General features: G+C 42.3%; 1 protein-coding gene across 1 annotated transcript in view; it reads left to right on the forward strand.

Annotated features, from left to right (window-relative positions):
- The first annotated feature begins 5,026 nt into the window (after window positions 1–5,026).
- Window positions 5,027–16,731, forward strand: part of PRKAR1A (protein kinase cAMP-dependent type I regulatory subunit alpha) — a 299,228-nt gene continuing 287,523 nt past the window's right edge. The window contains exon 1 of the mRNA XM_085617303.1: window positions 5,027–5,668. The gene's annotated coding sequence lies outside the window, so the exon portion shown is untranslated. The remainder of the gene's footprint in view (window positions 5,669–16,731) is intronic.

The following is a 16,731-nucleotide window of genomic DNA, read 5'->3' on the forward strand; positions in this document are numbered from 1 at the left end:
TTACATCGGAACTCCCTCCAGTTCAACTCCTCGAAAACCGAGGTTCTGTTCTGTCCCGTAAGCCGCATACCCCGCCCTCTGCCTGCCGAGTTTTGGCCCCCGGAAAACTTAAACAACCCGCTACCTGCTACCAGCGTTCGCAATTTGGGCGTCATGCTAAATCACCAACTGAGCATGGAAACGCAGGTTTCAAGAACAGTCGCCACCTGCTCAGCCCTTATGCGCTCACTGCGCAAAATCCTGCCTCTATTACCACCATCAGCCCGAGCATCGATAGTCAGGTGCACGATTCTCAGTCGCCTTGACTATTGTAATGCCCTCCTGCTTGAATCCCCTGCGACACTGCTAGACAGACTCCAACGAATTCAGTCGGCAGCAGCCAAATTGGCTCTTGGATGGACCAGGAGATCCTCGACCACCGCTGCCTTGGCCGAGCTGCACTGGCTTCCCTTGAAGCAACGCATTGCCTTCAAAGCCCTTTGCTTGGTCTTCAAGGCATTACACGGTACAGGACCTAGTCCTCTTCAACGTCTGTTCTCGTGGTACATCCCCACCAGAACACTTAGGTCCGCAACCGCATGCCTTGTGAAAGTACCCAGATGCAAGAAGGCCATAATTGGGGGAAGATCCTTCAGAGTAGCTGCGGCCAAGCTTTGGAACAGTCTGCCTGCCGATATCCGCCAAATCCCTCACCTCCTACCCTTCAGGAAGCGAATCAAAACATGGCTCTTCCCCCACCCCTCAAACCCCGTCCGCCCCTAGTCACCCCTCGACTAAAATCCCAGGAGTAAGCTACCAGCGCCAGGATACCTGCCAGGTGACAGCCGCGCTCTACAAATGTTTTAAATAAATAAATAAATAAATTAAAAAAGAATGAAAATTCTTTTAGAAATAAGCAGCAGCAGTATTTTTGTTACCGTTGCGGTAGCACTTCACATTCTGCACAGTATTACAAGTGCCCTGCACGTACTGCCAAATGTCTAGAGTGCGGACTAATTGGTCATTTTGCAAAAGCCTGTAGGCGTAAATTGTATAAAAAGAACAAGAAAGTTGCATGTGTGAGAGAGAGTGATACGGAGGAGTCTTCCTCAGATGATAGCGACAATGATGTCAAACTCAAGTGTGATAAAAAAAAGAAAGTAGTACTGCAAATATTGGGTGAGACAGGAGACAGTAAACCTTTGTGTTGGGTGTCCTTTGGAGGTGTTTCCTTACAGGTTGCAGCAGATTCTGGCTCACCTTACACAATTATTGCCGAGAATGTATGGGTACACCATTTTTGTTCCGCCATCGGAAGTCACTTAGAATCTCCCGATATTAATCCAGAAAGCTATACTGGTGAGAAAATTGACATTATTGGGTTCAGAGAGTTAGTGTTCAGATTCAAAGGCATATCTGCCTTGTGTAAATTATATGTAGCTAAGGATGGACCATCTGTCCTAGGATGGAAAGATCAACGTAAATTAGACATCATCTTAAATCCAAATAGTCCGGAACAAGTCTTGGTGGCTTGAGACTCTGAAGATACTAAAAAATGGGTATTTGAAGAATTTCCATCTGTCTTTAGCAATAAAGTAGGGAAGTTAAAAGGCTTTTCACATTACATAAAACTGAAACAAGGTGCCATTCCCAAAATTCATAAAACAAGGAACATCCCATTTATCGTGCGAGACGAAGTAAAACAGGAATTAGATAAACTTGAGTGCTCATATCATCAAACCCATAGAATCATCCGAATGGATTTCTACGTTGGTTGTCGCGAGACGAGCCAATGGCAAGGTCCGATTATGTGTGGACTTAAGGGGACTGAATAACAACATTATTGTGGATCAGTTTCCGTTGCCTCGCATAGATGAAATGTTGTCTCTAACCAGGGATGCAAAATGGTTTTCCACACTAGATCTGTCATCAGCATACCATCAAATCAGGTTAGATCCTAAGTGCAAGCATTTGACAGCATTCTGTACCCCTTTTGGATGCTTCCAATTCCGCCGAATGCCATTTGGATTGGCATCAGCAGCGGCGGTGTTTCAAAGGCTCATGACACAGTTGTTAGGTCACATTCAAATGTAGTATTCTTTCAGGATGATATATTAATCATGGGGACGTCCAAAAAGCACTATGATGAAATCTTGAGGAATGTCCTTCAGGTACTTGAGGAAAAGGGTCTAACAGGCGAGATTAGGAAGTGCAAATTTGCTCAATCTAGTGTAACCTATCTTGGCCATGTTATATGTCGAGATGGCATTAACCCTAAAAGCACACTCGTTGAAGCTATATCCAAAGCTCCTCCACCGTCTAACAAAGATGAACTCCGTTCCTTCTTGGGCTTAGCGGAGTATTACTCCAAGTTTGTAGAAAAGTTCGCAGACAAAACACATGAGATGCGTGCTTTACTTAAGAATAAGAGCAAATTTGAGTGGTCAGACAAATGTCAGCTTTCCTTTTTGAATATCAAGTCCGCTATAGTTAAAGCTCCCACATTAAAAGGATTTAACCGTTCTGCTCCGACCTTTGTAACTACTGATGCCAGCGGCAAAGGATTAGCAGCAGTTCTCTACCAAAGCAATGAAAAGGGTGGTGAGGATGTTATAGCTTTTGCTTCTAGATCTTTATCGCCCACAGAGGAGAAATACTCAGTCATAGAAAGGGAAACTTTGGCGTGTGTATGGGCTTTAGAGCTCTTTAGGAAGTTTTTTTGGGGAAGAGAGTTCACTGTTAAAACAGATCATAAACCGTTAACGAAAGTACTGACAACAGTAGGATTGTCAAGAGCTTCAGCCAGGATAGCAAGACTTTCCATGCGATTGTAAGACTTTATTTATAAGGTGCAGTATGTCCCTGGCAGAATGAATATTACTGCTGATTTTTTAAGTAGATTGTCTTTACCTCTCAAAGAAATTGATTCCAGTTCCTGGAATGATGTTTGTGTCGCTGGGATTTTCACGGATGAAAAATGCCAAGGTTTACAAGAAAAAGAATGGATCGAGGCGCAAGCGAAGGATGTTGTTTTGGAAAAAGTAAAACATTGTGTAGAACATGGTTGGCTAGGGTGCAACAAACCTGACCTTCTTGGTGAACTTAAAGCATTCTGGGAAGTGAGAAATGAGCTTTGCATTGAAGGGTTATCTTTAGTTAGAGGAGAAAAAATGATTCCACCATCTATTATAAGAAATAAAATACTGGCTCTTTGTCACAAGGGTCATCAAGGTATTGCACGTACCAAACGGAATGTTAAATCTCTGTATTGGTGGCCTAAAGTTGACCTTGAAACTGAGCGTTTTGTTAGGTCTTGTGTAGAGTGTATTACAGCTAACAAGTCCCAGAAAACCTTTAACCCTCCATCAAGTCCCTTAATTTGTCCTAGTTCACCATGGGAAGATTTAGCTCTAGATTTAATGGGACCTGTATTATGGAATGATGGTTCACAGAAATACATCATTGTTTTGATGGATTTATTTTCGAAGTGGCTCGAACTTGAAATTGTCACAAAGATAGACACTTGCTCAGTCATCAAATTTCTCGAAAACATCTTTTTAAGAGAGGGTTTTCCTCAGTCATTGCTCACGGACAATGGTGTTCAATTTAAGTCCCTGGAAATGAAAAAATGTATGGAATATGCTGGAATTGAACAAAAGTTCACTGCCTTATACCATCCAAGGGGTTATGCTGTAGTTGAGAGGATGAATAGAGTTATTAAAGGTATTGTACAGCTTTCAGTGAACAATAAGAAAGATTTACACACAGAATTTATGAAAATGTTGTGGAGCCATAGAGTCACTGTACATGATTCAATTGGCAATAGTCCCTTTGTCATTATGAGAGGCAGAATTCCCCATTCCAAGGTTAATCCAGGTTGGATGAACAAAGGTGGGAAAATTGATTGGGACATCAGTGAAATTCAACATTGTATGAGTAAAACTCAACAGAAGAACAAAATGTATTTTGATAACAAATACGGAGTTAAGGATGTAAATATTCAAGTGGGGCAATGGGTAAGAGTGAAATCCAGTAGAAAGGTTGTGAAAGGTGAAAATAGATTCAGCGAACCAAAAAAAATTGTTAAAGTTAATAGAAACACAGTTCAACTAGAAGATGGATCCATCTACCACATGAGTAAACTTGCCATTGCCAAAATGCATGATGGAAAAGAAAATAATTGCTCTACTAATACTGACTCAAGGTATGACAAGTATTGGTGGATCAACATTGATCATGATGACACTGTCAATGTACCTATTTCAAATGGTGAAACATTATCCAATTGCATTGAATCTAATCATACCCATGAGTCTGTTGACGATAATACCATTACCACTTTTCATACAAACCAAAATTGCTTAGAAAAAACTAGCGGTTTTGGAAGGAAAATTATTAAACCTAAAAAACTTGAAGATTATGTTTGTACTACTTACATTTAGTTTTTTTTTTCGTTTTTTTTTCTCTTTCTGTTTATTTATATAGAGAGGATAAGGGTATTGTTTAAACAAAGAAGGGGGTGTGGAGTGATATCTATTTAATAGATTCTTGTGTGCAGAGTGTTCTGCATTCTTTATTCTCTGCTGCTTGTTAGAACACTGGGGAATCAGTTAGAGTGTAGCTGGAGGACTTGCCATAATCATCTTGCCTGTGCTGTCCCGAGGTTGCCAATAAAGGATTTGAATACTTTTACAGTGTATTCTCTTTACTACAGCCACCCGACTTGGATGTTGTTGTTTCTGTCATTGCATCCAGATATATGATACAACAAGTAACATCATAACTACAAAAAGTGACAACTATTAGCTATGTCAATTGTTGTTAGTTGCATAAGATAAATAAGCAGAAACTATGGCTTGTATATAATATTGAAAAAGGTTAAACTTAAAGCCGTGGTGACACCACAACAATGTTGCAGCTCCTGAGTTTCAAAAAGAGATGGGCAATCCAGAGAAAAAATGACTCTCTTAAAAAGGATTTCCCTTCCCCTACATCGCTCACCTGGCATGACGTCATGCCGTAACTTCTCCACTAGTGAGAAGTGAGCAGTGTGAGCACGCGCACATCCATGTGCCAGCTGTCACTGCAGCCCGGGCACAAAACAGAGCCCTATAGAGACCCGTTTCGAGGCCCCCTTTAAAAAGCTGCCGGAGCTCAGCACCGGTGAGACCCGGCCGGCCCACTTAAAGGCTTGGCATAGGGACTACAGCGCTCCTGGTACTAATCGTGGACGTGCTTTGCCACGGTCATTAATGGATTGAGGGCTGACAGATACATCTCCGCACTTACAAGCCTTCAAATTTCGGCGCGTCAGAATTCCTAAACTGGCAGATTACAAATGTTTTGTCCGCGTTTAGAGCACTATTGGGAATATTCGTGTTAATTCTGTAAAAACAGCATTTGCATTGCGATGTATTTCTACTTTCTTAACATTCAACTCGCTGTGGTAGTATTCTCTTTATTTTCATGACAGATGCAAAACAAAACAGGGTTCTAGGACAGACGCTTCCCCTTTAAGGTTACCGGGGCAACTGCCGTGAGTGAGAACGAGGCGCATTGACGTCAATGCAGAGTGAGGGATTGGCTGAGGCGGAAGCTGTTTCCGGTGAAGGGGCCTTGCTAGCTGCTGAGAAAAGCCGCCGCCCGGTAGAGAAGGTACCGAGGCCGCCCCTAGCCAGCGCTAGTACTGGTAAGTGCATTTTATGATGTGTCTGTGTAAAGCAACGACCCTTCCAGCCCCAATCACTCGAGCTCCTTTGGGGACTTGTAAGATGGCGTCATGGTAGGAGGAGGCTGGTTTGTTGGTCCTGGAGCAGAGTCGTAGAGAACTCAGTGCTGGGGTTGCTCATTGGTATTGATCGGTTTTCTTCTGTGCATGGCATTTGTAATAGGCTCCTGTCTGTGTTTCTGTGCCTGTAAGAAAGTGGGGTAAGGTTGTGCTGCCTAGTATAGGGAGTTCCTGTTTTGCAGAAAATGATTACGTGTATGATGGGTTCAGGGTCTGCTAGGCCAGCTCATTTGGCCTTACAAGAGGTGTGAGGGGCAAGGGTGCTGAGAGTTCTAGGTTTGCACATGGGCCTGCCTCTATAGCGCAGTCTTAGGTCTGCATAGACGAGGTGATTTTGGTCTTATGTTTGCAAAGTGGCATATGTGGGTGCACATCCGTTTGCTTGGTGTCATATATGGTATGGGGGAGTATTTTTTATTACTTGGGTCTATAAATATGAATGCCTATTTTTCTGTATTTGTATTGAGGTCGAAGTGCTGTGGTTCTGCTTCTGCAGAGTGAGGTAGTTTGCAGAGAGGCCTGCCAGTAAGGTGCTGTAATATTTACACTAAGGCACACGTGCGTAGGAGTAGCGAATTTGTTGAAGAATCTAAATATTTACCTTTGCAAGGAATCATTTGGGACGGCTTCATGTAAGCTTTTGAGTGGTAGAATTGTACTCTATATTTTTGGAAGTGAATTGGGTAATTATTTCTTATGGAGTACACATTTTGGTTCATGGTTGGAGCATTTTTCGGTAGATGTAAATGGAAACGTAGTGTTTATTTTATGAAACCAGTGATTTCGCCTTAGAGGTAAATACGTCATTGAATTATATTTGCACCGTGAAGCTCCTCATCAGATTAAGTAGGTTGCAAGTAGTGTTTTTACGTGGCACGTCACTAATGACACTTCTGATGTGTATATATGTTACTAAGAGCCGTGATGGGTAAGCGTAGGCCAAGTTGTATACACGTTACCTCCTACCCGATTTGTTTTCTTTTGGACGCTTTTTTTCCAGAAGGTAGTTTTTACAGGTTAGCTGTTTATCTGTTTGCTTGGGCTCTTGTGGGGACTACAGAAATGCAAAAAGGTATGTGAATGGGGATTTTGAGATAACAAATGACTTTCCTGTGGAGGTGCAGGTATGCTGAGAGACCCGTATGTAGAGCTGCAAGAATCTTAGCAGGTTCAGTGTAGGGTCACTGGATAGCTCTGCTGTTTTGTGCGCTGGGCATGTAAAGGTGCAAAAAGGCAGTGTGTGTGTGTGTGAAGCGCATTTGCGGGAGTGTGTGATGAGCCGTTATGTAGAGGGTCTTGTGCTTGGGTATGTATGGTTGCTAAAACCTGTGTGTGATGTTTTTGAAGTGTCGATATTGATGTATTTGGTCCTTAATGGCCATTGCTAGGTGTGCAGTGGGGACTCTTCGAATTGTGTGTGTGGTGCCTCTGATCTGCCTGCTCTATTATGTATTAAATGTTAACACATTGAGGGTACATATACATCACTGTCGCCAAGACTGTATCCCTACCGTGGCTGTAAATCCATGGCGTCATTATTGTTATCATGGTTGCGGCTTTTATCACTGTAAAAGCAGGTGAAGTCGCATTCTGTTCATTTGTTCTCGGTCTATTTTTAAAGCATACATTTTAATTCACAATCTCCAGTGATGGGGGTAAAGAATACCCTTGAGTAGAATAAGCAATCTATTATTGCTCATGTGTAGTGATATTGTGAACGATAAAAATGTATCTTTTGTAAGGTAGATGGAAAACATCTTCGTTACCAGGTACATTAATTGTTGGCAAAGTAAATTCATCTTTGGGACTGTCTGCAAAAGATTTCATAATTTTCTAAACACTTAACTTTAATTGTCGGGCATAACTTCTTCCTAGGGTGGTTAACCCAGATCTCCATGGACATTGCAACCAGGGTGCTTGATTACAAGACCGTAAATCTCTAACTGTGCTATGACTGGTATTTCCTCAGAACCAGTAGTCCCTTTTTTTTTTTTCAAGAAATATAGGTCATATGATAAAGACGGCGTAGGTGTATAAAATACATGAGCAGTGCCTCTGTAGGAACCACCCAAATGTTGCCAGTCAATAACCTTATGAAAACATAATATGATAGAAAATAATACGCACCAATGCTGTTACACTGTTTTATCTCCGTGTGTGAAAAAGAGGTATGAGCACAGTACATGTTCCCTTCAGGGGGAGGAGGAATAAGGCTTGGGGAAACCTTGGAGGGAAGCGAAGAGCATCCCTTGCACATTAAAGACTCAAGATCTAGAGGGGTGTCCACCACGGTGGGCTGTAGCTTCATTGTCTCTAAAGCATCCCATTTTCAATAGAAGTCTGAGGGGAGTGTGGGTGGAGTGTTGATTAAGTTCTGCTGGACAGCGGTCGGCGTAGGGGGTATTAGTGTTTAGTCGCTTTTTAGGGCAGCATTTAGTTGATATGTTTTGTGTCACTGGGATCCAAAATCGCCTGCAATACATCGGATTCTCCTGGCTCTTTCAGGAATGATGTCCAGATCTGTCGGGCCGTGCATGATATCCTCCTATACTGCAAGAACTGTCCCCGGTCTATTCCCAAATGAGTTCTAACTTCCTAAAGGGACATAAAATGACCATTTAGAAATAAATCTCCTGCCCTCTGACGACCTCCCTCCAGCCGTTTAGAGACATGCATGGAGTCCCGTATGTGCATGAATGAGTGTAGCACCAATTCGAATGGAGCTTGTCACAGGGCGCATGTCTCAGAACCTCAGTGCTATGCCTGTGCTACTTGTATGACAATGAAGGGAGCCAGCCGGAAGTTTAAGTCATGAGTAACCTTGGGATCTCACCTATCACGGTGGAGCCCGATAGCAATTTCTTTTCCCAGTTAACGCCGTCTTTGCACCTTAGAGTGGCGTCCTGCAGTAGGCCCGCCAGATAGTATAGTTGAAGGTCCATGGCAAAGTTTCAACTTAAGGATTGCAAAGCAGACCCTGCTTCTCTTCCCCGCCCACACCAGGAACCATGAGGATGGCAACATACAGAACAAGTTTGCATTGCGTATAGGCAGCGGGGCAATAGGACAGTTTTGCCTAAAGTTAGCCTACTCATGACTGTCAGTAGCAGGGTGGTCCAAAGCTGAACTGAGTCTCAGAGCACATCCATCACCCTACTCCTATTTAGTTCATATTGCAGGTGGCGTGCATGTGTTATCTGCATATCTAGGTAACACAAACTCCTGGTCTCCCATGGCAACTCCACTGTGGAAGATCGGGAACATCCAGTGCCAACAGGGTTAACAGCACAGTCTTTTGGCGGTTAACACAGAAACCTGAAACCATTCCGAAGCCTGCCATTAGCTGCAGGAGGAGAGGCAGTGAGTGCTCTGAATCTTTCACACATATCAGTGCGTCTCTCACCCGCACGGCCCAGTCTCGCAGTTTGGTTCTGAGCTATATCGCCATTGGCTTGATAGGGAGCGCAGACAGGAGCAGCAACAGCGGGTAGCTTTTGAGGTACCCCTCTCGATTCAAAATGCACCGAAGACCTCCCTGCCAGTGTACACCCTTGCACTTGGAGCTGATAAAAACCACACCAGGTAGCTCACTTTCGGATATTTAGGATACCCTCGTTTGTTAAAAGAAAATGATCCAGCTGACTATGAGCACTATGGGTGGGGGTGTAGCAAGATAATTCCTTAGTCGTGGGGTGAAGTTCTCCATATTTCAACGAGTTGTAATCTAGTCATGGTTGCCTGCAATCTCGCCACCATACGAGGCTTTTTGCCCATCCAAGATGGATGTCGATCCAGTCAACCATCTAGGACGCAATTAAAATCACCTGGCCAAACTATGGGGAGTCCGACATAAGGCAGCAGTTCAGATTCCACAGCCCCGAAGAACTCCTCATCATTGGCATTGGGTGCATATACATTAAACATACAGATTTCTTATGTAGAGTATTCAAATTTCTCCATGTATAAGCACATATCGACCTGCCACATTGGTAACCTGACCGCGCAGCTGGAACGTGACTACCAGAGCCCCCCATATAGACACCTCCCTGGCATAGGAGTATGTAGATGACTAAAGCTGCCCCCTCCAGTTTTTGTGGCGTTTATCGGCTTCTGCCTCCAGGAGATGTCTCCAGGAGGAGTGCAGTATGCACCCCCATCCTTCTAAGGTAGGTGTGGGTTCTATACCGTTTCACAAAGGAGTTTACCCCTTGCACATTCAATGTGAGCAGACGTACAGCCATTCATCATGTAAAGTCACATCTCCTACAGTCCCTGGTCCCAATCCTCACCCTACACAAATAAATACACAATCTATACTACACTAACAAAAACTCTAACCTGTCAACATTTCTCCATTTCCCTCTTCGGGTAAACACCTCTCACCTCAATTAGTGTCTTTCCAATCATTTTACTGCACCCACCCAACAATACCTATAGAACTTCAGTTTGTGTGACCTAGTCATTGTTAGTATTTGCCAGGGCCGACATAGCATCCAGGTACAACAATCTAATAAATTGTGGTGGCAGACAGCACTTCCAGATTCCGCGCCATTCAGATAGGTTGGCATTCTACAAATACTACTATTTCTATTCCAGATTCAACAGTACATGTTAATTTGTAAATGGGATGACAGAATACCAAGGCCAGAAAAAACTCTGCTAATGTGCTTGTGGTTTGACAACATGCACAGGACCATTTAATCACAACTATTTTTTTTTTTTTTTTTTTTTTTTTTTCTCTTTGGATGAGGAAGGGATTATTTTCCTTTCCCATTAACAAATGAGCCTGTCCACTAGATTATTATTCCGTGTTTTGGTGCTTGCAGGTTTCACTAGCGCCAATTAACTTTTATTGGGGTCTCGCTGTCAAGCTGGGTAAGGAAGTTACCCTGATTAATGCTAAATTCCATCATGCAAAGTTAATAACACCCGAGCACATAGCGCCTATGCTGTGCTACTTATTTTGTGGCTCTGCTTTGAGGACTCCTGATTATACAGCAAAACCTTGACCTAAAGTTAATCTCCCGCAAATGGCACCCTTTTCATTTACGGGGTAGGTCTAAAGTTACACCCATGATTAGGTTCCTAGTGTAAATCATGTAAATTATCAGATTTGCTGGTCTTTTTCAATTCCCTTGACGAGGCGAATGATACAAAAACAGAGAACACAAACCCCTTCCTAGCTATATGAGACACACTAGAGTTCGCTTTTCTGTAGCAGTGTTCCCCATGCTTTTATAAAGGCTTAAGTTCGTATGTATTCTTTGTGTAGTTGCTTCAGCGTAACTATTATCAATGTACTTGCAGCATTATTGTTGTTAGCTCTATAAATTAAGAGGCCGAGAGTAAGGTGTGTATTGCCTGCATGCCTTTGTTTGTTTTGCAGCGGGATCAATTGAATTGATCAATCTGGTGGCCACTAGCCATGGCTACAGAATTGAATAATTTTTTTTTTCCTGCAGTGTGTACTAAGGTCATATTCCCTCTTGCCAAGATATTCTCCGAACAAACGCACATAGTTGTTCTAACAGTTGAAAGGTTCCTAATTACTTTGACAAACCTCGTGTTTTTCAAGATTTTATAAATTTTGAAGCACTGTACACGGTGGTAGCAGACAGTGACAACACATGAGAAGGGGTGGGTAGAGCAACTTTTATGCATAAATACTGTAGAAAATGTAGAGTGTAAGCACATAAAGTTTTTTTCCACCCAGGGTACAATACTGGAGACCTAGGATCCCTGGCAGTGATTATCGAACTGTTATATGGATTATTGTGTGTATACTCTTACTTTAGTGACAGCTGATTTGTCTGTTATTTGATAAAACTGAAAATAAAGATGTAAAAAAAAAAAAAAATGGAAGCACTGTAAATGCGTATAAAAGAAGCTCCCACATTTCTAATGTGCTCTACTTGCTTTTATATAACATTGTTTTTACGAGGGTAGCTTGGTTTAATTGGCGAGTTTCAAAGGCACCGAATAAAATGTAGCATTAGCTTCGGCCTCTGATCAGAAATTAGTGTTTTGCAACTTTACCCGATATGTAGAAACAAGCATTGGCATAGCCAATAGGTCTCGCCTTTGGGACCTTTTATAAGTGTTTAGTTAACCAGCACAATATCCTTGGTGCAACAACATCAAGTGTTGCATGTCTAAACACTCATAAGGTCCCAAAGGCGAGACCTATTGGCTATGCCAATGCTTGTTTTAAGGAGGCCTCGAAACGGGTCTCTATCGGGCTCTGTTTTGTGTCCTGGCACAGGCTGATTGCAGTGGCACTAGGCACATTGATGTGCACTGCTCACTTCTCACTAGTGCAGAAGTCAAAAAGGCATGACATCATACCAGGCAGAGGCACAACTAAAGCCAAATTTCGGGGGTGTGGGGGGGGGGGCTACTAAAAATTTCGGGGGGGGGGGGGTGGTGGGGGGCTGACTCTTCCAGCAATATGGAGATTGGAGCTGCAGGGGCTCTAAGAAGGGGTGAAAAACAAGGAAGCCTTATTAACACCTAAATTGTCTTTTAAAGACCTGTGAAGTACTCGGGTGCAGCTGTGTGTGTCCCCGGGAAGCTGTCTCAGCCTGGCTGCCACACACGACGGAGGGGGGTGGGGGGTTGGTTTGTGGAAGTATTTTCAATAATATATACAAGCCATAGTTTCATGGTTGCTGCTTATTTATCTTATGCAACTAACAACCATTGACAAAGCCAATAGTCCTGACTTCTTGTAAATATGATGTTACTTGTTGTATCGTATATCTAGATGCAATGACAGAAACAGCAAAATACAAGTCGGGCGGCACACTATGCTCGACACAGATTTTTAGATTAAGTGTTTAAGCAACGCCCTGAATTGCACTGGCCACGCCCCTTTGAGAGCCCCCCCCCCCCCCAGTTTTTTCATCCCACTTAAAGCCCTGTGTGGTGTGCATGCAGGGGTGTGGAATTTAATAAAAAATCTACTTGTCAATGGGGCAGGTTGCTTCATAAATCTACTTGTCCTGTAACAAAATCCCCTTGTCCCTTTTGTGCCATGTAATGCGGCGACAAATTATGGCAGCAATCTCATTATATAAGAGTTCTGATAAAGCCTCTCTAATTATGCCAGGGCTCGTACCATAGTAGGGTTGAATACTAGCAATTCCCTTATGTTGCTACGTTTCTGCAGGTCTACATACGGGGGCTGAAGGTAGTGGTAAGCAATAGTTCAAGGGTTGGAATGCCCTTTTGAGTCTGTGCAAACCTACTAACTTGCATGTTTTAAGGGTTTTCACCAACTCTTTTCTAATCTTTTCCCGTACTGAAAAAGGTTGGAAATGTCTCTGACAGGGGCAGACGTAAAACTTCTTCCAGGGTTGGGAAAAAAAGTGGTTGGAGGAAAAGTGAACTTAAAACATTCAGATTTTTACAGGAGCAAATCTACACATGCACATTTGCTATCGCTAAAATGCAGTTCACAAATATTTTCTAGGAGTACTATTTCTTGGCCTACTTCTGTAAATTATTGTGAATTCACGGAAATTGTATATATGCACTTAATGCAAGGATATATACCATGGATGTACTTTTGAGACTTTCTTTAATAATTGGGCCTCTAATTCGGCCTGGCGTCAACCATGACCTTTTGTGCTTAATAAAATTCTGTCTCTCTTTCGCTCTTTCTCTCGGTCTATCAGCTAGCTTCACTGTAAGTGACAGTATTCTGCTCTTTTACAAGGAGCATATTGGCACACAAAGTAATTTGGTTCAGTGCCCTGAACTGCTGTGGCAATGTGTGCTTTTTGAGACTAAAAACTATTTTTGCTTTTGCAAATGCTTGTGAGAATGGTAAGGGCCCAGCAGCTCCCACACCCATAAGGTTTTTCAAAAACTATGCCTAAACAAGTCACTCATTGACAAAACCAAAAGGCTGACCACCAATTTCAGACCTACTGACTTTGCCAATGCTTGTTCATTTTTGTTTCCCACAATCGTATTTAAACTGGTTACACTGCTTTTCAATTATGAATATTTTTGGGAAACACAAGCATACATCAACATGTTACTAAATGATGCTGCAAAGATATGGTACCGAAAATCTTACAGTAGTTTAGCAAAATGTTTTTTTACCTACTTGCATTTTTTTGTGAACATTTTATTTTGAAAGCAAAGAATCGTCACTCTTGCTTTCAAGCTTCGGCAAATATTTGCATATAATCAGAGAGCATTCTGGGAGCATTATACATAGCCTCATATTACTAAACTTCGAAAACGTGTGTACACATTTATACTGGAACCACCGTCCGTAGTGCAGGCCGAGCTTACAACATTTACTTTTAGTGCTCACCCTAATAATAAAGGCTTTGCATTAACAAACCATAAATACAAGCTTGAACAGCATTTAACACATGGACACAAATATTACCTTAACTGCAGACGTTGCCCTTTCCTGATCCATAATGTGGTACGGTAAACTGGGAGCCAAAGGGTTTATGCTGTAGGGGGTTGGGCCTACTTGTCCCAAGGACAAAATACACATGAGAACTTGTTGCCCTTGATCACAAACAATATGTCCCGGGTGTCGGGCTATAGGAATTCCACATCCTTGGCATGGAAATTAAATATATTTCCAAGACAACTTCCGGCGGCTAGTAAATAGGGTGGAGGGACCTCCGCATTTACACGTTATAGGGGCGGGCAGCCCTATGGGCAGCCCTATGCTGAGACCTATTCAGCAGTGCGACATGCCACGGGCCACAGTTTCCATCCATATTTTTCAAACTAACATAACGAGTAAAACCTACGCTGAGGAACACACACGCATAGGGTCTCCAGCGCAGCATACCATTGGAATAAATTCACGCCGAGGACACCCGCTCGTGAATCCGGGTTCACCAACCATCCACAACACCATTTAAATATGACGGTGCTTTGAGGGTCAACTGCATCTCATCACTAAGAGTACGGAAATTATGAAACATTGGATAAATTCCGTAATACGGAGGTGTCGGGCGAGAACTGCAGCAGAGACTTGCGGGGCTTCCAATCGTGCGTGTTCTCGAGGCACAGCTAGTGTTGAGGGTGGTGGGCTGTGGGTATTGAGGGGGGGGGGGGGGCCACAGAGGTGAGGCCGGGAAATAGTTGTGTAAGGAAGAGTGGCGCAACCGGAGCAATGGCGAAGAGTGAGAGAAGGAAACATAAGGAAAGGAAAGAGAAGGAGCAGTTGAGATATGAGTGTGGGGGGTATAGACCAGTGAGAGAGACGAAGAAAGGAAATATGGGGCTAGAGAAAGGGGGCCTGAGAGAGAAAACGATTCAGAGAGGAGGGAGGTGATGAGTGAACAGGAAGAATGAAAGGTGAAAGAAAGTAAGGGGTGATGAAGAGAGCGGAATGAAAGTAGGGGGAGAGGCAAGTGACAGAAACTTTATTTAAAACCGCTGCAATAGCTTTGAATGGAAAGCGCTGGCTCAGGCGAGACCTAAAAAAGAATGTGGTTGCTTCAACCTGCACGGACGGCAGTGCAAGCAGTAGATTTGTGACCAAAGTGCTCTGGTCAATATTGCTGCTTTTTTTCCCCCCCAAAATGCCTTTGTTTTTAAGTCCAGTTCCTTCTGAATCTGTAAATTGGAGAATCCTCTTCTGCAGGAGCTGAAAGTGCTTGGTTGCTCTTTGTAGCTTGTGTATTCTGTAAGTGGCGTGAAATGGTACAGAAAAACTTGGTAAAGTTAATGACGATAATTTATAATTGGCTACAGGTGCAAATATTTCCATTCGGTGATTGGTGTACACAAAGTAGAATACAGTTTACTGTATTGGGCTGTGGTTAAGAAGCAGTGATGTTACTTTAGCTGTTATACTCATATTTTTTTTAACTTGTAAGACATTAAAATACGAACAGTAAAACCTGCGTATTTTAGTCTTCAACTTGATTTAGGAATGTTCACAAACGTTGTTTGCTAAACTGCACATTGATATTTTAAAGTATAATTCTTGTAGATGGCATAAGAAAACGTGTACTCATTAAAATGAGGTCGAACGTTATTGCATTTCGGTTTCCCTTCGCACCGACATGATATTGCAAAGATCTACGAAAAACTCAATGAAGAAAGCATAATTGCAAAAATATAAGCAGACTACTTATTATTTGAAAGTAGTCTTCAATTCCAAAAGTATCCAGGCAATGTAAACAGTATTATTAGCCATTAACAGGAGAGCAAGAAGACAAGACCGGTTCCAATTCCTACACAGGTTGTGACATTCAGCTGGAAGCGTATTATGCTTGCGTTCTGTGTGTTACTGTTTGTGATTACCCAGTTTGAGTTTTGTTAAAAGGCAGTAATGGGAATTATCATTAAATCCTCTTGATATGTTAGATACCAACAGTAATTTTATTTCATTGACTAGAACTAAAGAGTCCTTTGTTGGTCGGATCAAGTTGTTTAAGCGAACCAGTTTTAAAATTAAAAAAAAAAAAACTATATATATTATTACGCAAAAATAGTAAGACGTGAAACACAATTTTAATGTCATTTATTTTACAAGTAGATGAATCACTAGTGTTTCTTAAGATTAACAGCTTTCAATAACATTTACATTATGTGTTATTTAGGTATCCACTATTGGACAGCTTTTAGCTCTCTGTAGGCGAAAGCCTGTTATAGACCATACCGAAAACTTGCCATTTTTTTACCATTGTATATCTCATTTGCTTTCTTCTTAATCAATAGTTTGCATTTCTCTTCATTTGTTTGTCCGGTCCCAGTTGCCTAACCTTTTTTTCCATCTTTTTGATTGGCTGACTTGTATCCTTCCTCTTACTTTTACTTTTTCTTTTTCATTCGGCTTCATCAGATTACATGTGTAGTCTTGCTCTCTCCTTTATGGTGCTTCCCCTCCCTTCACCTTCCCCCTTTCACCTACCGTTGTTTTCGCTACCCCTCAGTCTTTAACTTTTTTTTTTTTTAATTTAATTTTGGAGTGCCAG

This window comes from Triturus cristatus, chromosome 7 (genome assembly GCF_964204655.1).
Source record: "Triturus cristatus chromosome 7, aTriCri1.1, whole genome shotgun sequence".
NCBI classification, from domain to species: domain Eukaryota; kingdom Metazoa; phylum Chordata; class Amphibia; order Caudata; family Salamandridae; genus Triturus; species Triturus cristatus.